The sequence below is a fragment of the Macaca fascicularis genome, chromosome 1, assembly GCF_037993035.2.
Source record: "Macaca fascicularis isolate 582-1 chromosome 1, T2T-MFA8v1.1".
Lineage (NCBI taxonomy): Eukaryota > Metazoa > Chordata > Mammalia > Primates > Cercopithecidae > Macaca > Macaca fascicularis.
The window spans coordinates 163,547,516-163,573,848 of NC_088375.1; the positions used below are offsets into that span (position 1 = coordinate 163,547,516).

At 36.8% G+C, this 26,333-nt stretch overlaps 1 long non-coding RNA gene and 1 other non-coding gene across 2 annotated transcripts in view; one reads left to right on the forward strand and one right to left on the reverse strand.

Moving 5' to 3' along the window:
* LOC123568330 (uncharacterized) overlaps positions 1-26,333 on the reverse strand; it is a 144,417-nt gene that overhangs the window by 98,711 nt on the left and 19,373 nt on the right. The gene's annotated exons all lie outside the window — the stretch shown is intronic.
* Positions 11,252-11,382, forward strand: LOC123571126 (small nucleolar RNA SNORA24). Its single transcript, XR_006695296.2, has one exon. It is a non-coding gene; the product is annotated as a small nucleolar RNA SNORA24 (small nucleolar RNA).

A 26,333-nucleotide genomic window follows, 5' to 3' on the forward strand; every position in this document is an offset into this window, starting at 1 on the left:
AATAAATGCCCTCAGCTTTTATCTGAGAAACTCTTCGTTTCTTAAGAACAGATTTTCCTGGCATAGTATTATTGATTGGCATTTTTTTCTTTCCACAGTTTGACTATATTATCCCACTATTTCCTGGCCAGCAGAGTTTCTGCTGAGAAAGTCTTATGGGGCTTCCTTGTATGTGATGGTTCAATATTCGCTTGATGCTTTCAAAATTATTTGTCTTTGAATCTTGAGAATTTGATTATAATGTATCTCAGTAGAGATCTCTTTACATTTAATCTATCTAGGGTTCTTTGGAAATCATGGATCTCGCTGTTTATTTCTCTCTCTGGATTTGGGGAGTTTTTTGTCACTATTTTTTAAAAAGCTTTCTTCCCCTTTCTTTTTTTCTACTTCTTCTGGGATTCTGAGAAGATACAATTTGTAAATTGACTCACTTGGTGGCTTCCCATAAGTCTCATAGGCTTTCTTCACTCTTTTTCATTATTTTTTCTTCCTGTTTCTCTGACTGGACAATTTTAAATGACCTGTCTTTGAGCTCACTGTTTCTTTCTTCTGCCTATTCCAATATGCTGCTGCTGCAGCTCTCTGTGTAATATTTCAGTTTAGTCATTTTGTTTAGCTCCAGAATATCTGGTTAGTTATGATGGTTTCTATGTCTTTGCTGAATTTCTCGTTTTATTCATGTATTGTTTTCCTGATTTCATTTAGTTGTCTGTGTTCCCCTGTAGTTCATTGAACTTCTTAAAGAGATTATATTGAAATATTTGTCAGGCAATTCATATATCTCCATTTCTTAAGGTTGGTTACTGGCACTTTATTTTGTCCCTTTGGTTATGTCATGATCTCTGTGTTCTACAATTAGTGTCTGAATATTTGAGGAAGTAGGCATCTTTTCCAGTCTTTGCAGACTGGCCTGGCAGGGAAAGCTCTTCCTCAGTCATCCCATCAAGAGAGTCTGAGTAAGCTAGCTAGTTGAGTTTGCAAGCAGGCTTGCCTGGTGTATGAGTCATTTCATGGTGGGCCTGGAGCCTAAGTCCACAGGGACAGGCCAGCACTCAGATTGAATAGGGTAGGCATGGCCCCTAAGCCTATTGAAGCGGGCTTCAACACTGGGTCCACTGGAGTCTAGTATCACAGGAGCCAGTCTGGAGCCTGGGGCCATGGGGACTTGCCTGACATTAGGGCAGGCTTGAAGCCTACATCTGTGAAGGCCAGTTTGGCTCTGAGGTATGCCTGGAGCTTGAGGTTACAGAGGTATACCTGGAGCTTGGGGCTTCAAGGACCAGGCTGATGCTGTGGCAGGTCTGGATCCTGGGTCTGTAGGGACCAACTTGTAACCTGGGACCGTGAGGACCAGCCTGGCACTGAGATGGGTCTAGTGCTGGGGATGCTCATTTCACTCTCCTTCCCCTATGGTGAGGGTATCTCTCCCTGTGCTGCTCTGTGCAGGATTTGAGGAGTGGCACAGATAATGGGAAACTGTCCTTTCTACCATCTTTAGTGTGTATTTTCTTATTTCTGTGTTCTACTCAGGCGGCATTATTAACTGAATTCATTGTGAAGTTATTTTTATTTATAAATACTTACTCAAATTGATGTTTCTCCAAGAGGATAAGCACTAAAATTCCTATTCTGCCATCTTGCTGATGTCACATGGTTGTTGGCTCATCACAAGTTCATAGTGTACACAGGTTTCTATAAAGGTACATTCAGGTCCCAGTAACGCATGTCCAAAGCTCTGACACTTCTGATCTAACTGAAGACTTCAACCTCAGGCCAGTAGCAAGATGGTATACAGCCACTTGAATGTTACATACACCCTGACAAATTCTATTTCACACAATTTCCACCGGAAAAAAATTTTAAAACATGTTATAAAATTACATACTGCATCATTACGTACTGCATTATTGACACTATTTTTGAGAATATTGATAGAAAACAAATTCTCCAATTATAGTTTATACCCATGATCATTAGAAAAATTCTCCACAGACTTATTTCTGGAACCATACCATGCAAATATTGTTTTTGTTCCATTAGACACATAGTTTAGAAGCTGATCAACTTAAATATATTCATATCACATATTCATATTACTTTGGTTACATACTAGTGAGTCACGACATTAATCATGTTGGCAGAGTGATCAATAGGAGTACATCTGGAAGCTATTTGTATGCTAGAATGAGGAAGTGGTAACTTAAATATATGTGAAGTAATTGTCTGAAACATTTAAATATATTCCACTAAACCAAACTAAAATATATGTTCCACCCAAATTTCCTTAGAGACACAATGTATGGGGTCACTCCCAAACCACAGAAATGTATTGGAAGAAAAGTCAGAGAGAACAAAACAGACCCAATTGGTTGCAGTTAAATATCTTGCAAAAAAAAAATTAAAATTGGTATGGTCAAGTTAACATATTGCTAGGGTAGCTCTTGAGGCATTCTTATACATAATGGGCCCTAAGGTTCAAGTTTTATTAGCTTCAAGGTAGAGCCACCTCCAATCTGTCCCCTTCTTCCTGGTTTTCTTCCCTTTTCAGTCTCAGAAGAAGCAATAAATTATTTGAGCCCCTTTGGAATCTTACTTTTCTAACCCAAGCGCTTTTCCAATTTGTGGTCACATTCATTTTTTTTCCCTTCTCTTTGCTTCCACACTTCAGAACCTGAATTTCATGGCATTGCAAGCCACCAGAAAAGGTAATTGCTTGGGTGTGATAATGGTAACTGACAATTTCATCTCCATGCTATTTATCAGTTCACACTCCATATACCAGGAATCAAGAAAACATGACATCTCTTGTCAGTAAAACAAAAAAAAGTATTGTGACAGTATATCAATTGAATTTTTCACCTGGCACTCAGCACATTATTATTCAGGTAAAATACCTCCATTTATTATTCCAAAAAATTTTTGATGCACTAGACAAAGTAAATGAATTTATACACAAATATACAAAAGCTGATACTCCACATGATCTAGGTTTTCACCATTTTCAAAGTAACCTGTATTGATTATTACAACTTTTTTCATTTGCTTGCAACAATAAGTCAATCACAGGTTCTTTTCTATAAGTGAGTTATTCTTTTCAGCAGAAGATGACTATTGTGCAAAACAGTAAGCAAAACATGTCAGTCTCAAAGCTCAACCTAAAGTGTCTCTTCATTACTTCTAAATTATGGTAAAGATGTCAGTCCAAAATTTATGTAAACTCTCAAATGGCCTGACTGCTGTCTTTGTCTAATGTGAAGCTCAGATTTCTGATGGTTTGGGTAACTTCTCAAAAGTTGTCTGAAAAGTAGACTGCCCTGTATCCCAATACACTCTCCTCTTTTATTCCAAAGGATACTTCTTAGCCTTCAGGAATCAGTGGATTGTGGTGGTACAAGTCATGAGCTGAACTAGAAAGTCACATGCAAGTGTGTTTACTTTATAGCTCTGCCATGATCGGTGGTAACTAGGAAAACTGATCAAATCCTGTGACCCTGAATTTTTTAGTTTATAAATTTATAGTTATTTTATAAATTATAATATTCTTTGTGAAGTAGTTGAATAGATTGAGTTAGCCGATATACATAATTTAGCACATTGACTGGCAAAATGTATAATCACTTTGAATTATGCTTTCCCGCTTATATTTTCACATTAAAATTGTCATTTTGTTCTCTGAAAGAGCATTAGAAAGTGACCTAATAAAAATGGAAAAGCAAGTCAACCTGTTCTTATAGAATTGACCCTAGTTTTCTATCCTAACCACCCGGGCTGAAGCACTCCAAAGCGAAAGCTTTCTATCATTCTTACCTTGCATACCACTTTAGTTTTTTGATAAACCCATCATGACTATCAAAATTCACCTGTATAATAAACAATTTTTGAGGGATTTTAAAGTTTTTTTTAAAAAAGACATTTTATGACACAGACTCTGTCTCTTCAGTTTTTCATGTATATCTTATTCCAAATATATCTTCTCTTCATACATGTTTTTCCAAAGAACAAGTACAAAGATGAAAAATAAATTTAGCTCATCAAGTTGTATTAAAAATACTAAACCAAACTTCCAGTTCCAAAATGGCAGCACAGAAGCAAGCTAGCCTCATTCCTTCCCTCACTGAAAACCAAAACCAAGTATACACTGCCAAGATTCTCACCAGCAATATCTAAAAACTCAAATATGAGGGAAAACAGTTCCCAGGGCCATAGAGAAGTGAAAAAACTCCAAGCAGATGACAAAAGAATCAAACTTATATATCTATATCCCCTCCCCACAATCTACCCAGCACTAAGTGTGTGGAAAATTTCCCCTTGACTCACAGTGCCTACAATGGAAAAGGCAAGATTGAGGTGGACAACCAGCTTCTCCACCATCTTAAGTTACCTGGCAGAAGATCTGTCTTTGCCTTAACCCATGAGAAACACCAAGAATGCCTGATGGGAGAAACAACCCTGAGGACAGACTGAGCTGCCGGTGCGGGGGCGGGGCAAGACTACCATCCCCAGCCCTGGAAACTCTGCTCTATATCTTCACAGATTGGCCAACGGAGATGTCAAATTGAAGTGGCTGTTCAGAAGCACCACATTGTAGAAGGTTCACTCCACAGGCTCTCTTGGCACAAACCCCTAGCCAACCTTCTCACACAGCTAGGATAACCATTTATGGACCTTTCCGATTCAGGGTGGGTAGTGCTCTGATCATTTACTAGAGCTGAGGCAAACTGAGGCTTAAGGCACCAAGCAGTAAAAAGGAGGCAGTAATATAGTGGGGAAAAAGACAGAAATTCAACAGGTAAATTACAAAGTATCTCTAAACAAATGTATCCAATGAAAACAAACCAAAAAAAAAAAAAGTGAACAGAGAAGAAATAAACAAATAATGCTTCAATGCAAAGACATAGACATCTATCCGTAAGAAACAACAGCAAACAGGGAACCATGACCTCAAACAGACAAAGTAAGGAACCAGTGACTGACTCTAGTGAGATGCCAATATGTGAGCTCTCTGACCAAGAACTCAAGATATCAGTTTTAAGGAAACTTGGTGATCCCCAAGAAAGAACAGAAAAGCAATGCAGAAATTTGTCAGAGAATTTTAACAAAGAGATTTAAATAATTTTTTAAATAGAAATTTTAGAACTGAAAAATACATTTGCCAAACTGGAAAACTTATTAGATGCTCTCAACAGCAGACTGAATCACGCAGAGACAAGAATCAGTGAATCGGACAACAGCCTATTTGAATATACACAGTCAGAGGAGAAGAATCAGTGAAAAGGAATGAATAAAGAGCACCTACAAGATATAAAAAATTACCTCAAAAGACCAAAATTAAGAATAACTGGTGTTCAAGGGGAGCTGAGCAAGAGAAAAGGCAAGAAAGCCTATTCAAAAAAATAATAACAGAAAACTTTCAAAAACCTAAGATCTAAATATCTAGGTATAGGAAGATCAGAGAACACCAAACAGATCTTACCCAAATAGGACCACCACAAAACATATAATAGTCTATCTCTTAAAGGTCAAGGACAACAAGAGGATCTTAAAAGCAGTAGAGAAAGCAAGCAAATAACATATAAAGGAGCTCAATTTGTCTGGCAACAGACTTCTCAAAAGACACCAAATGTACCAGAAGAGAATATTATGACATTTTCAAAGCATTGAAAGAAAAAAACAAATAAAAAGTTATTGCAAGAATAATGTAGCCAGAAAAGCTATTCTTCGACATAAAAGAGAGACAGAGTCTTATCCAGATAAACAAAGATAATTCACCACCACCAGACCCATCTTACAAGAAATGCTAAAGGGAGTTCTTCAATCTGAAGAGAAATACACACACACACACACACACACACACACACACACTTATATTCAAACAAAAAGAAGAAGAAGAAGAAACATTTGAAGACATAAAACCGACTGGTGAAAGTAAGCACATTGACAAACCCAGAATACTCTATTGCTGTAACTGCTATGCAAGCCATTCATAAGTCTAGTTTGAAGCCCAAAGCAAATCAATCAAAAACAGTAACAATTACAGCAACCTGTTAAGAGATATGTAATGGAAAAAATATGTAAATTGAGACAACAAAATTTCAAAATGTAGGAAGGATAAAGTTAAAGTGTAGAAGTCTCTTTTTTTCTACTTTTTTCTCTGCTTGTTTCTATTGTTTTTTGATATACTTTAAGTTCTAGGGTACATGTACACAATGTGCAGGTTTGTTACATATGTATACATGTGCCATGTTGGTGTGCTGCACCCATTAACTTGTCATTTACATTAGGTATATCTCCTAATGCTATCCCTCCCCTCTCCCTCCACCCCACAACAGGCCCTGGTGTGTGATGTTCCCCACCCAGTGTCCCAGGGTCCTCATTATTCAATTCCAACCTATGAGTAACAACATGCAGTATTTGGTTTTCTGTCCTTATGATAGTTTGCTCAGAATGATGGTTTCCAGCTTCACCCATGTCCCTACAAAGGACATGAACTCATCCTTTTTTATGGCTGCATAGTATTCCATGGTGTATATGTGCCACATTTTCTTAATCCAGTGTATCATTGATGGACATTTGGTTCCAAGTCTTTGCTATTGTGAATAGTGCCACAATCCACATGTGCGCATGTGTCTTTATAGCAGCATGATTTATAATCCTTTGAGTATATACCCAGTAATGGGATGGCTAGGTCAAATGGTATTTCTAGTTCTAGATTGTTATGGCCAGTGATGATGAGAATTTTTTCATGTGTCTGTTGACTGCATAAATGTCTTTTTTTGAGAAGTGTCTGTACATATCCTTTGCCCACTTTTTGATGGGGTTGTTTGTTTTTTTCTTGTAAATTTGTTTGAGTTCTTTGTAGATTCTGGATATTAGCCCTTTGTCAGATGGGTAGACTGCAAAAATTTTCTCCCATTCTTTAGGTTGCCTGTTCACTCTGATGGTAGTTTCTTTTGCTGCACAGAGACTCTTTAGTTTAATTAGATCCCATTTGTCAGTTTTGGCTTTTGTTGCCATTGCTTTTCGTATTTTAGTCATGAAGTCCTTGCGCATGCATATGTTCTGAATGGTATTGCCTAGGTTTTCTTCTAGGGTTTTTATGGTTTTAGGTCTAACATTTAAGTCTTTAATCCATCTTGAATTAATGTTCGTATAAGGTGTAAGGAAGGGGTCCAGTTTCAGCTTTCTACATATTGCTAGCCAGTTTTCCCAGCACCATTTATTAAATAGGGAATCCTTTCCCCATTTCTTGTTTTTGTCAGGTTTGTCAAAGATCAGACAGTTGTAGATGTTGGTATTATTTCTGAGGGCTCTGTTCTGTTCTATTGGTCTATATTTCTGTTTTGGTACCAGTACCATACTGTTTTGATTACTGTAGCCTTGAAGTATAGTCTGAAGTCAGGTAGCATGATGCCTCCAGCTTTGTTCTTTTGGCTTAGGATTGTCCTGGCAATGTGGGCTCTTTTTTAGTTCCATATGAACTTTAAAGTAGTTTTTTCCAATTCTGTGAAGAAAGTCATTGGTGGCTTGATGGGGATGGCATTGAATCTATAAATTACCTTGGGCAGTATGGTCATTTTCACAATATTGATTCTTCGTATCCATGAGCATGGAATGTTCTACCATTTGTTTGTGTCCTCTTTTATTTCATTGAGCAGTGGTTTGTAGTTCTCCTTGAAGAGGTCCTTCACATCCCTTGTAAATTGGATTCCTAGATATTTTATTCTCTCTGAAGCAATTGTCAATGGGAGTTCACTCATGATTTGGCTCTCTGTTTGTCTGTTATTGGTGTATAGGAATACTTGTGATTTTTGCACATTGATTTTGTATCCTGAGATTTTGCTGAAGTTGCTTATCAGCTTAAGGAGATTTAGGACTGAAAAGATGGGGTTTTCTAAATATACAATCATGTCATCTGGAAATAGGGACAATTTGACTTGCTCTTTTCCTAATTGAACACCATTTATTTCTTTCTCCTGCCTTATTGCCCTGGCCAGAACTTCCAACACTATATTGAATAGGAGTGGTGAGAGAGGGCATCCCTGTTCTGTGCCAGTTTTCAAAGGGAATTCTTCCAGTTTTTACCCATTCAGTATGATATTAGCTGAGGGTTTGTCATAAATAGCTGTTATTATTTTGTGATACATCCCATGAATAACTAGTTTATTGAGAGTTTTTAGCATGAAGGGCTGTTGAATTTTTTCAAAGGCCTTTTCTGCATCTATTGAGATAATCATGTGGTTTTTTGTCTTTGGTTCTGTTTATATGATGAATTACATTTATTGATTTGTGTATGTTGAACCAGCCTTGCATCCAAGGGATGAAGCCAACTTGAATGTGGCGGATAAGCTTTTTGATGTGCTACTGGATTCAGATTGCAGTATTTTATTGAGGATTTTTGCATCGATGTTCACCAGGGATATTGGTCTAAAATTCTCTTTTATTGTTGTGTCTCTGCAAGGTTTTAGAATCTGGATGATGCTGGCCTCATACAATGAGTTAGGGAAAGTTCCCTCCTTTTCTGTTGATTGGAATAGTTTCAGAAGGAATGGTACCAACTTCTCTTTGTACCTCTGTTAGAATTCAGCTGTGAATCTGTGTGGCCCTGGCCTTTATTTTGTTGGTAGGTTATTAATTATTGCCTCAATTTCAGAGAAGGAAAACTAACAAACAGAAAGGACATCCACACCAAAACTCCATCTTTACATCACCATTGTCAACGACCAAAGGTAGATAAAACCACAAAGATGGGGAGAAATCAGAGCAGAAAAGCTGAAAATTCTAAAAATCAGAGCACCTCTTCTCCTCCAAAGGAACACAGCTCCTTACCTGCAATGAAACAAAACTGGACGGAGAATGACTTTGATGAGATGAGAGAAGAAGGCTTCAGACGATCAGTAATAACAAACTTTTCCGAGCTAAACGAGGATGTTCAAACCCATCACAAAGAAGCTAAAACCTTGAAAAAAGATTAGATGAATGGCTAACTAGAATAAACAGCATAGAGAAGACCTTAAATGACCTGATGGAGCTGAAAACCATGGTGCGAGAACTATGTGATGCATTCACAAGCTTCAGTAGCCGATTTGATCAAGTGGAAGAAAGGATATCAATGATTGAAGATCAAATGAATGAAATGAAGCGAGAAGAGAAGTTTACAGAAAAAAAGAGTAAAAAGAAACGAACAAAGCCTCCAAGAAATATGGGACTATGTCTGATTGGTATACCTGAAAGTGACGGGAAGAATGGAGCCAAGTTGGAAAACACTCTTTAGGATATTATCCAGGAGAACTTCCCCAACCTAGCAAGGCAAGCCAACATTCAAATTCAGGAAATACAGAGAAAGCCACAAAGATACTCCTCAAGAAGAGCAACTCTAAGACAAGTAATTGTCAGATTCACCAAAGTTGAAATGAAGGAAAAAATGTTAAGGGCAGCCAGAGAGAAAGGTCGGGTTACCCACAAAGGGAAGCCCATCAGACTAATAGCAGATCTCTCCACAGAAACTGTAGAGCCAGAAGAGAGTGGGGGCCAATATTCAACATTCTTAAACAAAAGAATTTTCAACCCAGAATTCACATCTAGCCAAACTAAGCTTCATAAGTGAAGGAGAAATAAAATCCTTTACAGACAAGCAAATGCTAAGAGATTTTGTCACCACCAGGCCTGCCTTACAAGAGCTCCTGAAGGAAGCACTAAGCATGGAAAGGAACAACCAGTACCAGCCACTGCAAAAACATGCCAAATTGTAAAGACCATTGATGCTAGGAAGAAACTGCAGCAACTAATGAGCAAAATAACCAGTTAACATCATAATGACAGGATCAAATTCACACATAACAATATTAACCTTAAATGTAAATGGGTTGAATGCTCTAATTAAAAGACACAGACTCTCAAACTGGATAAAGAGTCAAGACCCATCAGTTTGCTATATTCATGAGACCCATCTCACGTGCAGAGACACACATAGGTTCAAAATAAAGGGATGGAGGAAGATCTACCAAGCAAATGGAAAACAAAAAAAAAAGCAGGGGTTGCAATTCTAGTCTCTGATAAAACAGACTTTAAACCAACAAAGATCAAAAGAGACAAAGAAGGCCATTATATAATGGTAAAGGGATCAATTCAACAAGAAGAGCTAACTATCCTAAATATACATGCATCCAGTACAGGTGCTCCCAGATTCATAAAGCAAGTCCTTAAAGACCTACAAAGAGACTTAGGCTCCCACACAATCATAATGGGAGACTTTTACATACCACTGTCAACATTAGACAGATCAATGAGACAGGAAGTTAACAAGATATCCAGGAATTGAACTCAACTCTGCACCAAGAGGACCTAAGAGACATCTACAGAACTCTCCACCCCAAATCAACAGAATATACATTCTTCTCAGTACCACATTGCAATTATTCCAAAATTGACCACACAGTTGGAAGTAAAGCACTCCTCAGCAAATGTAAAAGAACAGAAATTATAATAAACTGTCTCTCAGACCACAGTGCAATCAAACTAGAACTCAAGATTTAAAAACTCACTCAAAACTGCTCAACTACATGAAACTGAACAACCTGCTCCTGAATGACTACTGGGTACATAACAAAATGAAGGCAGAAATAAAGATGTTCTTTGAAACCAATGAGAACATACCATACCAGAATCTCTGGGACATATTTAAAGCAGTGTGTAGAGGGAAATTTATAGCACTAAATGCCCACAAGAGAAAGCAGGAAAGATCTAAAACTGACACCCTAACATCACAATTAAAAGAACTAGAGAAGCAAGAGCAAACACATTCAAAAGCTAGCAGAAGGCCAAAAAGTAACTAAGATCAGAGCAGAACTGAAGGAGATAGAGACAGTAAAAAAAAACCCTTCAAAAAATCAATGAATCCAGGAGCTGGTTTTTTTGAAAAGATGAACAAAATTGATAGACTGCTAGCAGGACTAATAAAGACAAAAAGAGAGAAGAATCAAATAGACACAATAAAAAATGAGAAAACGGATATCATCACCAATCCCACAGAAATACAAACTACCATCAGAGAATACTATAAATACCTCTATGCAAATAAACTAGAAAATCTAGAAGAAATGGATAAATTCCTGGACACATACACCCTCCCAGGACTAAACCAGGAAGAAGTTGAATCTCTGAATAGACCAATAACAGGCTCTGAAATCAAGCTTGTTTCTATTATTTTCCTTGTGGTGTAAGATAAGTTGCTGTGTCTTTAAAATAACTTGTTCTCCATGTATCTTTGGGACCCGTCAGTTGTGGCAGTCTCCTTTCCTAGCCGTGGAAGAGCATATTCTTGTTTATTGGCAAAGCTGTCACCTTTTAATTGGTATCAGATTCTGACTTGCACAAGTAACATTATTCACTGTTAAAAACCTGGAAGGTGCCGAATTATTGGGCAAACTTTTCTAAGCCGTTGTTCAAATGTTTCTAGGAAGCTGAACTGAACACATTACGGTGGATGATGGAAACATAAGACTATCAAGAAATCCAAAGTGGTAATGGGCGAAATCTATTCAGCATCCGGCAATGGATTTATCTTAGTTGGGGAAACGGATGTTCCGAATAATGTTCTGGAAGTTATCAGGATACCTATTTTCAATATAGGCCTGAATTTTTTAAAGTAATTTTTAAGGTGGTCCTTGATAATTAAATAAAATGCTGAATTCGTGCGGCTAAAATAAATAAATAAATAAAAATAAAATAACTTGTTATATCTATAAGATTTTTAGTAAGCCTTATGACAATCACAAGGCAAAAGGCTATAATAGATTCATTTAAAATAAAAGCAACTAATTAAAACATACTATGAGAGAAAAATCACTTAGCCACAAAAGAAGACAGTGAGAAAGGAAGAGAGGAGTTACAGAACAACCAGAAAATAAGCAACAAAATGGCAGCAGTAAGTCCTTCTTCTCAATAATAGCACTGAATGAAAATACTAAATCAATTTTTAAGAGAGGTAAATATTGAGAACATTTTCAAAACAAAGTTTTGAAGATAGTTTTCATTAAGGAAAAAAGTCCTACCTCAATAGTACCATCTGTAAACTAGGCAATTTTATCATCAAACTTTATTGTCTACTCAATGCCAAATACTATGTTGGATCCTAGAAATAGAAAGAGGTAAATGACAAGTTACCTGCCTCAGAAAAGAACACTGTGCAGTTACAAACATAGAGCCAAACATGAAAAGACACTACAAGGCTGGCCAGGTGCCGTGGCTCATGCCTGTAATCCCAGCACTTTGGGAGGCTAAGGCAGGGGGATCACTTGAAGTCAGGAGTTCAAGCTCAGCCTGGCCAGCATGGCAAAAGCCCATCTTTACCAAAAATACAAAAAAATAAAATAAAATTAGCAGGTGTAGTGGCATGTACCTGTATTCCAGGTACTTGGGAAGCTGAGGCAGGAGAATTGCTTGAACCTGGGAGGCAGAGGAGCCAAGCTCATGTCACTGCACTCCAGCCTGAGTGACAAAGCAAAAGTTATTAAAAAAAAAAAAAAAAGCTACAAGACTGACAAAAAAAAAGTGCCACAGTGCCTCAGCAAATGAAAAGATCAATCGATTATAGGATCATCAGTAAACGTTTTACACAGAAGTTACAATTAAGTCTTGCCGTACACTAAAACGTGAAGTCATAAAACGTCAGACTTTCTCAAAGACTGACATCAGCAAAATGTTTCTTTCTGGCCTTCCAGAGAGGAGTTCCAGATTTCATTCACTTCTGCTGTCTACTTCAAGCCACCCTCATCCCACTGCTGACCTGGATGTTATACTATAGCCTCTTAACTGTAGCACAATGGAGTGTTCAAAGAGGTCAAGGCCACATATTTGTGTGATGTCTCTCCCTTCTAAGATATTTTAATAGCAATAAGAGAAACAAAAGCCTAAATCTCTCCTCTATCTTTGTTTTTCTGGACTCTGACTTCCAGGAGTGTAGTGAAGTAAGGCTAAGCTTGGGATCTATTCTCCTTGGGAGAAAGCCTGCTCCTGTCTCTTTCTCTTTTCTCCATTTTTCTTTCTCTTCTCTCCCTTCTCTTTCTTTTTTCCTCTTCAGCTGGTCTATTTCTCATCCACAAAGAAGCCAAACCAGTTGGCTTACTAATGCAGCCCAAGAGAGTCCAGGGCGGGCTCTCTCCATCTCCATCTGTCCTTGTCCTTATGTCTCACACACTGGGACCTGTGAGTGGAGTAGTCACCACATGGGAATGATAAGACCTAACTGTGGATTGAATATTGAGGTAAAAATGGTCTGAAGGTCCTTTTGGTCTTCTTTGCTTCCAGTATATTCAAGCCTGTATATACTGTATAGTTTGATATATACTGCATAGTTCAATATATACTTCAATATATAGTTCAATATAGTTTAGAATGTTTCATGAAGTCTTGATTAGTTCTCTTTTATTCTGCTTTGGAGTTTGAGAGTCAAGTCTGTTTAATATGATGTCACTGTCCTCTGTTGGTCAGTGTACCCTGCATGGATCCTCTGTTGGTCAGTATATCCTGCATGGATCCTTATCTTGGGTGTTTCTCAGAGAAGGATAGCCAAGGCAGGACAGGGCTTGGATACTCATGAGTCCCCTGGCCAAATGCCATCCAAGTATCATGTTGACATCAATTCAACAGCTCCTGTTTCTTTATTTTGAATAACTCTGTACAGAAGGCATAAGAACAAGTAAATAGGAACAATCTAGTCTGTCACGAATATGTCCTCCCTTTGCCTTTTCAAAACATCAGCAACTAGTTGAGGACCAGAGTTGACTTCTAATTTCTCTGACAGAAGGAGCCCAAGAACCTGAAAGATATTCCCTTTTATTTTCTGTGATTACATATTGGCCAAACAAGATTTTCTTCATCTTCAATTATAGCAATAAAAAATAGCCAGATTCACCTGAAAGATCATATTCACTTTAATAAACAAGTTTTTAAAAGAAAAAAAAATGGCCCCGCAGATTGATGGCAGTGGGCCCAAACCTGCTCTCTCTTGGTTGGCCCTGGGGTAAGTTTCTGAACCTAATTTTGGCTTCCTTAGCAGCAATCTCTAGAATCTGAGGAATTTAGCCCCTCTTCTGCTCAGTTTTTGGCCTTAACTAAAACTCTGAGACAATGAGAAAGTCCTCCTTAACCTATTATATACTCGCTCCAAATTTGGTAGAATGTCAGCGAAAACAGCAATGTATAATATAAACTCTGGAAATGTCAAAATAATCAATGAAATATCATAATTATTAAAGTTTTCTTCACAGTTGGAAAATTATCAAACCTCTTTGCCATGAGCAGTTCTAATTTTATTCTCAAAGTCTCCCTGACTATTAAAAATATGTATATGCAATATATTTATAGATGTGTATCACACTCAGAGGATGTGCCAGATAGATATGCCTACTTGGAAAAATGATAATATTCACAAGTCAGTTGCTGACTTTCCCTTCAAACCCTCTGAGCTGGCTATATGTCATTTGGCTCACAACAACCTTCCCAGCCTTCTGGAATCTCCTCTGTATCACAAGATGGCTGGGAGCCTGCAAACTATATCACACAGACTTTCTCACCAGCTGCTTTCCAGTAAGTTTCTGCCAACGGGAGGCACTGTTGGAGAACCGAAAGGCAAAGGGAGAGAGAAATCTCTCTCTCTCTCTCCCCCCCCCCTCTCTCTCTCTCTCTCTGTGTGTGTGTGTGTGTGTGTGTGTGTGTGTGTGTGTGTATTTGTGTGTGTCTGTTGTTTCTGGAGGTGCATGAAAGCATTAGAGAGGGGGCAGGGCAAGTGCATGCTCTAGGTCCTGCTCAAGCAGTGCAATTCCACAGCGGTGGCAGACCTGGTGCTCCTGCATCGTGCTCTTGGGCTCTGGCTCTAGCAGCAGTAACTGCAGCCTCTATAAAAAGAGACTATAGACCTGGGTTGTGCAGCCCAGCAGGCGTATGGGCTTCCAGCTGCCTGCAAGAAATGGTGATAGTTGCAGCAGCAGCAGAAGTAGAACCTCAACAGCCTCTTCATCACAACAATCCTGGGTTCTGGGTAACTCCATTTCCTTTGCTGCTTCTGTTGCCAGACGGGTGGTAGGTAGGGATGACTTCACCTTCCCCTCGTCACTTCTTCAGTCTTCCAACAATTTCCTAACCAATTCCTTAAATGCTTTAGCAGTTTCCTGAATGAGCACTTATTAATATGCCACTCTATCTTTCTTAATTACAAAAAATCAAGAGAAAATAATAAAGATATATAATTTTGTTGATTCTTCATATAGGCATGTATATACTTGCTGAAAGCTGTGAAATCTTGTAATGTAAAAATAACCTACAGAGGCAGAATTAGTAAATCCCTTAAGTGCAAAACATTAAAAAGTTACAGAATGCAGGTTAAACGTAATGGATTAAACACATACATTTAATCTTGAAATGGCACTAAAATTACAGTAAAGGAAGTAAGAATGTATAAAACCACAAAGACAAAGAAAATGGAAGAGGGAAAGAGACATCAGGGATAGTAGACAAGAGAAATCAACACAATTTTGTAATATGAAAAGGGCATGGATTCGTTTTGTTGTGGTGGTTGTTTCTCTTTTTTTTCTTTTCTTTTCTTTTTTTTTTTTTTTTTTTTTTTGAGACAAGGTCTTACTCTAGGCCTAGGCTAGAATGCAGTGGTGTGACCATAGCTCACCGTAACTTCAAATTCCTGAGTTCAAGCAGTCTTCCCTCCTCAGCCTCATGACTAGCTGGGACTACAGCAACACACCACCAAGAACAGCTGATTTTTGTAATTTTTATAAAGATGGGGTCTCACTCTCTCTCTCTCAGGCTGGTTTCAAATTCCTGACCTCAAGTGATCCTCCCACTTCAGCCTCCCAAAGTGTTGGGATTACAGACATGAGCCACTGGCAAGCATGAACCACTGTCCTGTGGTCTGCCAGAACAGGGATTAGTTGAAATTGATTAGCAAAACTCAGAAAACTGAAGCTGAAGATTCAAGTAGCAAACCCTCAAAAAAATCTCTGTATAGGAACTCTGTACAGTTCTGAAGGCAGGAGTATGAGATAGAGTAGGGCTGAAACAGGAAGACAGATTGAAAATTTATATCAGGCATGGTTTGCTCCTTAGAGCCCTCACCCCAGCCCTTGCAATTATGCTACTGTCCCACCCCACTTATCTTTTCATTCTTTAGAAAAGATGGACAAAAGTGTCTAGACTCAAGGAAAATAGCATAATTGACATTAAGAGTGAGGCCGTAGTCTAGATTTGGTTATAAAATGAAAGTTTTTATACTGAACATTGACATCACCACTCCCACTGACCAACCATTTTTTGCACAGTAGATCACCTGGGTTTTTCCCTCCAAGAAGAAAATTGGAGGACTACCCTCTAGAGAAGTTTGCCAGAATAAAAGAAAAGATCTACAGAGACTAATATTTTGATGTCCCCCAAGGAAATTGCCTTACAATTTCTTACATGTAAGAAGTTCTATCTATCAATGGGCTCAGAACTTCCAATTCAAATTTTTCTGCCTCAATTTAAATAGGAGAAAATGGTCAAGGATGACTAGATATGGGAAGGAACTCTCTAACCTTAAAAACAGAAACCAAAATAAAAGAACAGAAAAGAAAAACTGAGTAAAACAAAGGCAATATTGAAACAAAAGTCTAAATATAGTATGAATATTCCCAGGGAGAAGATATTATACCCACGAAATAAGACCGAAATACTTTAAAAAATAGTGTTTAAAAAATGAAAGAAAGAAACATTTACAAAAAGAGCTACGGGAAATTAAAAATATAATTGCAGAAATTCAGTAGAAGAATTGGAGATAAAGCTGAGAATGATTCTCAAAAATATAAAAGACAAAAGGATGGAAAACAGAAGAATAACATTTTTTTCAAATTAGGCAATCATGCCTGGAAGTTCAAAATCCAGATAGAAGTGTCAGAGAGCAGGAAAAATAAACAAAAAACTAGTTGAAGAACTTAACAACAAAAAAAGTTTACAAAAATAAAGAATTTAATTTTCCATATTGAAAGTTTGCAATTGGAGTCTAGCATAGCGAATTTTAAAAAGACCTATATAAAAATTCATAGTGAAATTTCAAAATATCAAGGATAATAAAATATTCTAAACAACATCAGAGATTAAAAAAAAGCCAGTCTTATACAAAAATAAAAAACCAAAAAAAAAAAAACCTGGTATCTGAGTAGTATCAGATTTAACAATTGCAGCAACAAATCAGCAGAAATCAACAAATTAATGTTTCCTAAATTCTAAGAGAAAGTTATTTCTAATCTAAAACTTTATCATAAGCTCTAATTTAATCAAATGTAAAGGTAGAATAAAAAAACCTTATCAGCATCTCCAAAAAATTTTTATCTTGTATGCAACCTTTGTCAGAAATACTAGAAGATGTACTTCATCACAACAAAGAAATAGACCAAGAAAGAGGAAGACATAAAATCCAAAAATTCAGGGAATTCAATACAGAGAGAAAAAAGATAAATGGAAAACAAAGAATAATTCCTGGTAATGGCAACCTAGAGTGTCAGCTAGGATACTTGGTCTAGAGAGTCATGAGTCCAGATTTTCACAGGAGGACAGTGGACTCCAGAAGGACAGACCTAAAGAAAATTAAAAATGAAAAAAAAAACAGAAAGAATAAAAACCTAGAAATTATGTGTTCAATAACATGGGCTGTAGTGAAACCTGTTTTACAGTTCTGTGAGAAAGTTTAAGGCTAAAATAGTCATAGGCACCTGGATTAAAAAAACCAATTGATATGATAAAATCTGTAGTAAAAAGGGAGAGAGGAGATATATAATCACAGTACAATGCAAATTTAAATTGTGAGTGTTAATACCTTGTCATTTAAGCGCTTAGAGTGTTCACATTGATGGAAGGGCTGTTCATGCTTTGGGTGGGGGCAGTGTCTTGAACGATGCATACATGATTGTGTAGGTAGTGCATGCAAGTGGTGTCCATTGTGGCAAATACTTGTTTCCTTCTGGGTGTACAGAGATTTAGAAATCATGTTTGATTATGTGCCTTTGTGTCTGACATCCAATAAAAACTCTGTACTCCAAAAAAAAAAAAAAAAAAAAAAGCATGATGTAACTATATTGGGAGAACAGGAGGAGAAAAAATAAGTGTATGCATTAAAATGAGTTGAAGAAGGAGTGTGAAAGAGATAATCTTCTTTAGAAGGGAGCTAATAAAGTCTAAAATTGAAAAAACAAGCAAAAAGCCATAGAACTGGTAATAAAGTATGGTAAGAGAAATTGAAAGGTAAATATAAGAACAAACAGCTAAAACGGATTGAAAATAAATGTTTCCAGGGAAAGGGAAGGGGATAGGCGTTTGCTTCTATTTATTTCTTTATGTACTGTTGTAGTACTTTTAAAATTAAGCACAAATACTACTTTGAGAATAAAAATTAACATTTTTAAAAGTAAATAAAAGGTAAGAACTTTGGAATTCATATACTTACAGAATCCTAATCAATAACAAATTGTAGCATAAGTCTAGTCGTTTTTTAATGAAATTAAACATTAGCTATTTAATGTATTTCTTCCAGTCTTTATGTACTAATGCACACTGCAATTTTCATAATATGTAAAGATTAATTTTAGAACAAATCAGTTAAAACTTCTATAAATTCTCTATTGTATGAACATCAAATTATTTTGATTACTAAGATATTCTCTTAGGTCCCGTTTTGATTATTATTGCTACATAATGAATAATTCTAAAACATAGTGGCTTAAATCATTTAATTACTATGTCTCTTAGTTTTGGGGTTCTTGTTCCAGGTCTTTCATGCGGTTGTATTCAGATGACTGCGGTGGCTGAATCCAGAGTAATCCCAAAGGCTTCCTCACACACATGTCTAGCAGTTGATGCTGGCGGTGTTCTAGGAACTCAAATGAAACTGTCAGCCAGAATACCTATTCATGGCCTTTCCATGTGGTCTGACTTCCACACATCATGGCAGTTGGGTTCTAGAAGTGAGCCTCCCAAGTGAACTAGGCAGAGCTTTATGACATAGCCTCAGAAGTCACATAGCATCTCTTCCTCCATATTCACAGGCCTCTCAAGGTCCAAAAGAAGGGAAAATGGATCCTCACTTCTCAATGAGAGGAGTGTCAATGTCACACTATAAGAAGAACGTGGCCGGGCGCGGTGGCTCAAGCCTGTAATCCCAGCACTTTGGGAGGCCGAGGCAGGTGGATCACGAGGTCAGGAGATCGAGACCATCCTGGCTAACATGGTGAAACCCCGTCTCTACTAAAAATACAAAAAACTAGCCGGGCGTGGTGGCGGGCGCCTGTAGTCCCAGCTACTCGGGAGGCTGAGGCAGGAGAATGGCGTGAACCTGGGAGGCGGAGATTGCAGTGAGCCGAGATCGCGCCACTGCACTCCAGCCTGGGTGACACAGCGCGAGACTCCGTCTCAAAAAAAAAAAAAAAAAAAAAAAAAGAAGAACGTGTAGGACAGGAGATCTTGCTGCAGCTCTTTTGAAATATACAATATCCTGTAGGTCCCTTGGTTCCGATATCAAAAAATCTACATTCACATAATGTTGAGTAACCATTAACTATCTTAAAAAGGAGACACGATCAGACCAGCAGAGTTCAAACTGGAATATGTATTTTTTGGTGGCATGAATAATTTCAAGGAAATAATTGCTACATCCTGAACTTAACATGTACTCTTTCCTAAAATTTGACTGTCAGAATATTTATTCTGATTTTTCTTATCCTTGTTATCCTTGTCACACTTTCAAAAAGGGGTATGCTTGTCATCCATTTTACCATGGCACATTGATCCTGAGTGTAAAAATCTCCAGAGTTCTAGGACAATTCAAAATATTGGTATTAGTGTTGAGAAAGTAAATGACCCTAATAACTGAGTAATAAAACCTAGAATTAGTTTCAATTCTTTGCCTTTAACAAAATGGAAAGAAAACCTAATCAAGATGACAGCTGGTTATCATTAAAAATAATTTTTGATGATAGATAACTATGTGATTTTTGGCATATAACTTGGAAGGAGTTCAAATATTTGAATGACACTGCTAAAACACAACTCTTTCCATTCCCATTTACTTATTTATGAGGATACATTTTCTCAGATCTCATATCTATAAAAACAAAAATAGAATAGATTGATGCTAAGCTTTGGCTCATTCTAGCAATAAGTAATATTCAGCGACAGATATATACATTTTTTGAACAAGAAATAGCTCAATCATGAGAATAATGAATAGAATTCTAATATATTTTAGTTTTTATGTTTATTATCTAAAAGTTATTCATGATGTTTAGGTTAATTATATATTAATATGAATAATGAAAATTGAATTCAGAAGAAATCTTAACAACTGGAGTCTAAATCGCCAAAAAATTTGAATTACTTTTTCAATGTGCATTCATATTTTTATGGTAGGAAAAGGGTAATTACTAAAAGACTTTGAGGCAGAAAGAATGCATTAAGCTAGCCTAAATCCTATTGGAAAAGTGGTATAGAAATAGAAGTTCAGGGAGAAGAAAAAATGAATAATTTGTGACTGTTACAGATGAATTTATATAAGTATTTTAATATCGATTTTTCATGAGAACCAAAATGGATATATCTCAAAGAAGATACAACTTTTATGTCAATATTTACAATTTGCTGTAAACTATATATTTTACAATGATTTAAGCTTAAATTGAGAAATTTTAGAGGTTGAATTATTTAGAGGTCAATTTTAGAGACATAAGTTTTGAAGATGTACTTAAGATCGTTGATTTACAATTTTAAAATAATCACCAAAACAACATAAAATTTGAACCTGATTTAACAGTATTTTACTTGAGTTATTTTTACTAGTTGAGGCCGGGCTCAGTGGCTCATGTCTGTAATCCCAGCACTTTGGGAGGCCGAGGAGGGCGGATTACGAGGTCAGGAGATCGAGACCATCCTGGCTAAGATGGTGAAACCCCATCTCAACCAAAAATACAAAAAATTAGCTGGGCGTGGTGGCGGGCGCCTGTAGTCCCAGCCACTCGGGAGGCTGAGGCAGGAGAATGGCGTGAATCCGGGAGGCGGAGCTTGCAGTGAGCCGAGATGGTGCCACTATACTCCTATACTCCAGGCTAGGCAACAGAGCGAGACTCCGTCTCAAGAAAAAAAAAAAAAAAAAGAGTTATTTTTGTTAATTAAAAGGAAGAATTTCTGAACATTTTCATATCCTGTTCACCTATACAGTTATTTTTATTGTACATTGTACATGTAATTGTGAGGCAATTGAGTAGCACAATAAAAGAAGAAAACCTTGTTTCATTAAACCTGGCAGAAAATTGGTATGGTTGGATTTTATTATCATGCCTAAGACTAATTAATTAGAACTGAGATTTCTGGTGTTGCCTAGAACTATTTTTATATACACAAAGGAACATGCTTAGAGTGTAATTGGAAATCTCTTTATTATGACATTTTTGAGGAATATGAGGGATATGGAAATGTGGAGATAAATGCTTGTCCATTTTTTAAAGATTATTAGTGACATTTACTGAATATAATACATCGATATCTAGATATGTATTCCTTGCTCTTTTGAGTGACTCAGTGCCCCGCCAAAAGCAAGCTGGTACACTGAGCCTCAAATAATCTTAATGATATTATTTACTCCAAGGCTCATCATTGGTGCCTGTCACAGGGTAGATGTTCAATATCTGTTTGTTAAATTATTGAATGAATGAAAAAACTGGAATTTATCCAGTTAGTAAGTCAGTCAGGAAGACTTTTTCACTTTCAGAAATGTTCTATTAAAGTACAAATGTACATTGTACAGTGTTCCCAAAAGTTAGCTCATACTCTTGACTGCATCAGTGTTACCCAGAGTGTGTTATAAATTTAACTTCCTGTACCCCACCTCATACTACTACTACTAAATACTTTAAGCAACATGAGGTCTAAGAATCTTCATTTCTAGCAATCTCCCCAGTTGACTGGCATGCACAAAATTGGCAGAAAGCTGGAGAATCAGTTTTGGAAATGAGAAAAACTAGGGCAGATTCATTCAGAGAATGCAAAAATGGGAAAGACAGAGTCTCGGGGGAAAATAGTCTGGTCAGGGCACCACTGCTGTAAATGAAACAACGCTAAACATTTGTTTCACTGTGTTCAAGATTCAAATTTGAGGAAAGGACTCACTGCAGGACTACCTGGGGTCAGGTTGGTATCTTTTGTTTAGGGTGAGGTAAGGGCCATGATTAATAGTTTCACTAGACTGTATCAGATCAAGAAGAGGTTTTTCTATGAACATAAACAAAAATGCTGGTAGAAATTAGGAATGTTTTCTAGGAAGCCAAAAATAAAAATTAGGCTATACACAGTGTATAGACGTAAGGCTATACACAGTGAAACAGAGTGCCTCATAAAGTAGCATGTGTCCTGTCAACACAGAACACCAGACTTTCGCTCAACCTGAACAATATAGAAAGAATTCCTGCCTCAAGTGCCATTGGATAAACTTGAAATTTGTCTCCTATTCTGAGAGTCTGTTGCTCTGTGTTACTAATTGAATTACAAAATCATCCAATTCAGTGTTTAAAAATCAATCAAACATTGTTTGAAATCCTTTAGAAAAATGAAAAACAAAATAATTGATTATGATGGTAACTTTTGTGCTTTTACACATTTTAAATGTGTCTAATGATAGAATACTGGGTAATGTTTATTTTTGGAAAGAATAATCAATCATCATCTGCTCAGTTCTTGGTCCTTCTAGCCAACCTCACTCCTTTCACCCATCATATGCCCACTGTTCCATAAAGGAAAACCTCAGTTATCTTATCCTCTACCATTGTCAAATTAGGACATTGTCGAAGAACCACCTGTTCACTCCCAAAAGGCTTTTGCTCTTTTCATATCTTATTTCTTGGCTAAAGTTTTTTGGCCTAGTTTTTGACCCAGAAAATCTAACGTTCTTTCTTTCCTCACAGATTTCTTCTTTCTTTCCTCTGACAGATTTGCCAGTCCCTTTGGCTCACTGCATTTGCATGGTCCTGGGTAAGAACTGCATATTCTTCATCATCCTGGAACCTAATTAATAACCCCTTCTCAACTTGGTTCATGTTGGCCAGATCATTCTCCAACTCCCATTTAGGCAGGGAAGTTTAATTAAATATGTGACATATTTAAATAAGTATGTGACATGGTTGAATATGGAGTGGCCCACTATTTAGCCAGGAAGTAAACTTTGACAAAACATCCAAGTAATTAAATAATTTCATAGCCACATCATTTTTCAGGAATTTAAATGTATATGTGTTTGGCTTTTCTGATTCATGCCATTATTCTTTCAGTGATAGAGTGGACATGGTACATTGCTCTGAGAGGAATACCTCATTACCTTTCACAGTTCTCTGAATTTCATAGTGTTACCTAAAAATACCTTTTCACCAGAAGAGCCTAGAACAGCACTCAAAAAAGAGCCGTGTTTGCCATTACACTGATCTCAGTCAGTAGACGCCAATGGATTATTGAGCTGCATGCTGCTCATAAATCAAAACACATTATACTTGTACTCTACTGCATTTTAGTCTTTCATCTACGTACTAAGTGACATTTAATGTTAAACTAATGTAAGAATTGTATCTCTATGGTTTGTTTTGGAGTATTTTCTCTAGTATATTTATGAATGACCAACCTCTTCAAAAATTCATACATACTGATGATCTATGTAATGTATCCAGGGAAATAATTTTATTTCTCTCAAGAAAAATGTTACATATTCATTGAATCAACATTCAGACTATGATGAAAACCAATTTTTTGACAACATAGTCATGCTGTAGTTGAAGTTTTTATTGGTGCCACAAAGAAGTCAATTCTGAAATAGATCTGTAATAGAAGCTCACTGGCTATTCACCCGAAATCTGTTCACACAGGAGGTGATATTGGTTCAAGTATTATTAAAGCACATGAAAAGATAAAAAGTAAGCCTTATGCCATGAAATTAACTCCGGAAAATTGACTAGTTCTAGGTGATACATTAAAATGACAGTTTTGAAAATTCAGTTGTTGTCTAATGCTAAGGTATATGAACTCAACAGACAGATAATTCTTACCTGGCAAGAATATGGCTCCTAAGTAACATTTGAGGAATAACAGGAAATTCTACACCAGATACAAAAGGGATAACAGGAAAATCTACACCAGATACAGATATGCAGGATGGAGGCACTGGCTAATAGCACTGAACCTAGGATTAGAAGATCTGATTTGATCTTACACAAACCAGTGACTGTGACGCTACATATGTCTTTGAGCCTGCATTTCTTGATCTTTAAAATGAAAGCAAAAACACCTGTCTTACAGGGTGGTGGAGACAGTAATGGAGATAATAGATGTAGAAATGCTTCGTAAATTCTAAAGTGGTCTAGAAATATAAGATACTATCTCTTCTGTTTCTTGTTAGTGCCATACCATAAGCTATCAAGGTATAATAATAATCCCGGAAAGCACACATTTAAGGCAAAACATTTGTCAAAGAAACCCAATTGGAAGAAGCAATATAGACAAGTTTAATGAACGGTCTTTCCTATTTTTCTGGATACAATGGTAAGTAAAATATTACCAAAGATATTAAATAAAAGCTTCCATTAAAAAGGCTGCGCTAAAATGTGCAGAGTCCAAGAGATCCATTCCATAGGAATTCACACAGTCAAGCCTAGCAATGTCTGAACTGTTATCCAAGCAAACTGTCTCAAAAATTAATTATTTGGAGTTACTATCGCAACACCAATTACAGGTGAATGTAGTGGCATGCTGTTCCTGGGGTACCTACATGTCTGCTAGATACCTGTTAATATCCAATTAAATAAATAACAGGCTGCAAAAATGGAAAAAAGTCATTGCTTATGTCAGCGATAGAAAAAAAAATGTCTAGAAATAAGGAAAGAATTAGTGATAGAGTTGAGCACACAGAATAGCTACCACTTTAAAAGCTACGTGGACTTAGGCTTCCCAGAAGTCCCAGACCTGTCATTCTCCTAGCTACTATCACTCCTTAAACCAAAACTGTCAGGTTTGAATAATAGAAAAGCTTCTGTTACTTTCTCTGGATACTGAGTTCACTGAGAGGGAGGCAATTTAACTATCCCTCCATAGTCCCAGTTATTTCGTCCCTGACAGATGCAACATCTTCCCAGAATGATCTTCCACAGCAATGATGAAAAATGAGAGTTGAAGAAAAAGATTGTCACAAATTCAAACTAAAGAACTGGTAAAATAGTTTAATAAGGTATGCAATATAATTTTAGAGTTAAAAACAATATACTCCAAACCAGAATTTTCTTCTAAGCTTTCATTAGTTGGTTAAGACTCTACTGTTCTTGGCAGTTGCTTAAGCTCAAGTATATTTGATCACCTTTATTATAATCTTTAAATTCTACAAAATAACAGTCAGTTGGATAGATAAATTGTGGTGTATTTATAGACTAGAATATCATGAAACAATGAAAATAAGTGAACCACAGATACATTCAACAGCATGTATGACTCTTATCAACATTGTTAACTGAAAGCAGTTAGACACAAAATAATATATTTTATGTAATGACAGGTATATAGAATTAAAAAATAGTCACCCCTGGTCTATGGTGTTAGAGGTCAGTGGAGTTTCCTTGAGAGAAAAAAAAAGTTATATTCTTTGAAAGGGGCTGAATGGGCTTTCTGATATGTTGGAAATGTTTTATTTTGTGATCTGGGTAGTGGGCTCATAGGTGCATTAACTTTGTAATAATCTATTGAAATGGACACTTATGTTTTATGCACTTTTCTGCACATTTAAAAAATATGTAAGTTCTTAGTTTGGCCTCTAAGGTTGACCATGAGTATTTCCCCATGTGTTACTCCAACCTCACCCTCAAGTTGCCTCCCTAAATATTTTATTCCAACTATGTTGCTTTATTCACGCATCTCAAACAAGGTATTATTTTTAACCTGGTTCTTTTGCTTTTGCTCTTTCTCACTAGAAGTCATCTTCTATGTCTCTTCATATCAAAATCCTAATCATTCTTCAGAGTTCAACTATACCTCTTTTATGTAGCCTTCCCTCATTTCAGTAACTGTTCTTTCTCCATCCTCTGAGTTGCAATGATCATTTGAACCTCTCTCATCAATTTGATTTTAATTGCCCCTGAATTAAAAGTAAGTTCATTTGTTTTATTATGTAACAGGTATATAAATTATTGGAGAGCCAGGAACTCTATATTACATATCTTGAAATTCTTTTCCTTACTTCACAGATTAGCTGTACATGGTGCTAAGTGGATAATTGAATGAGT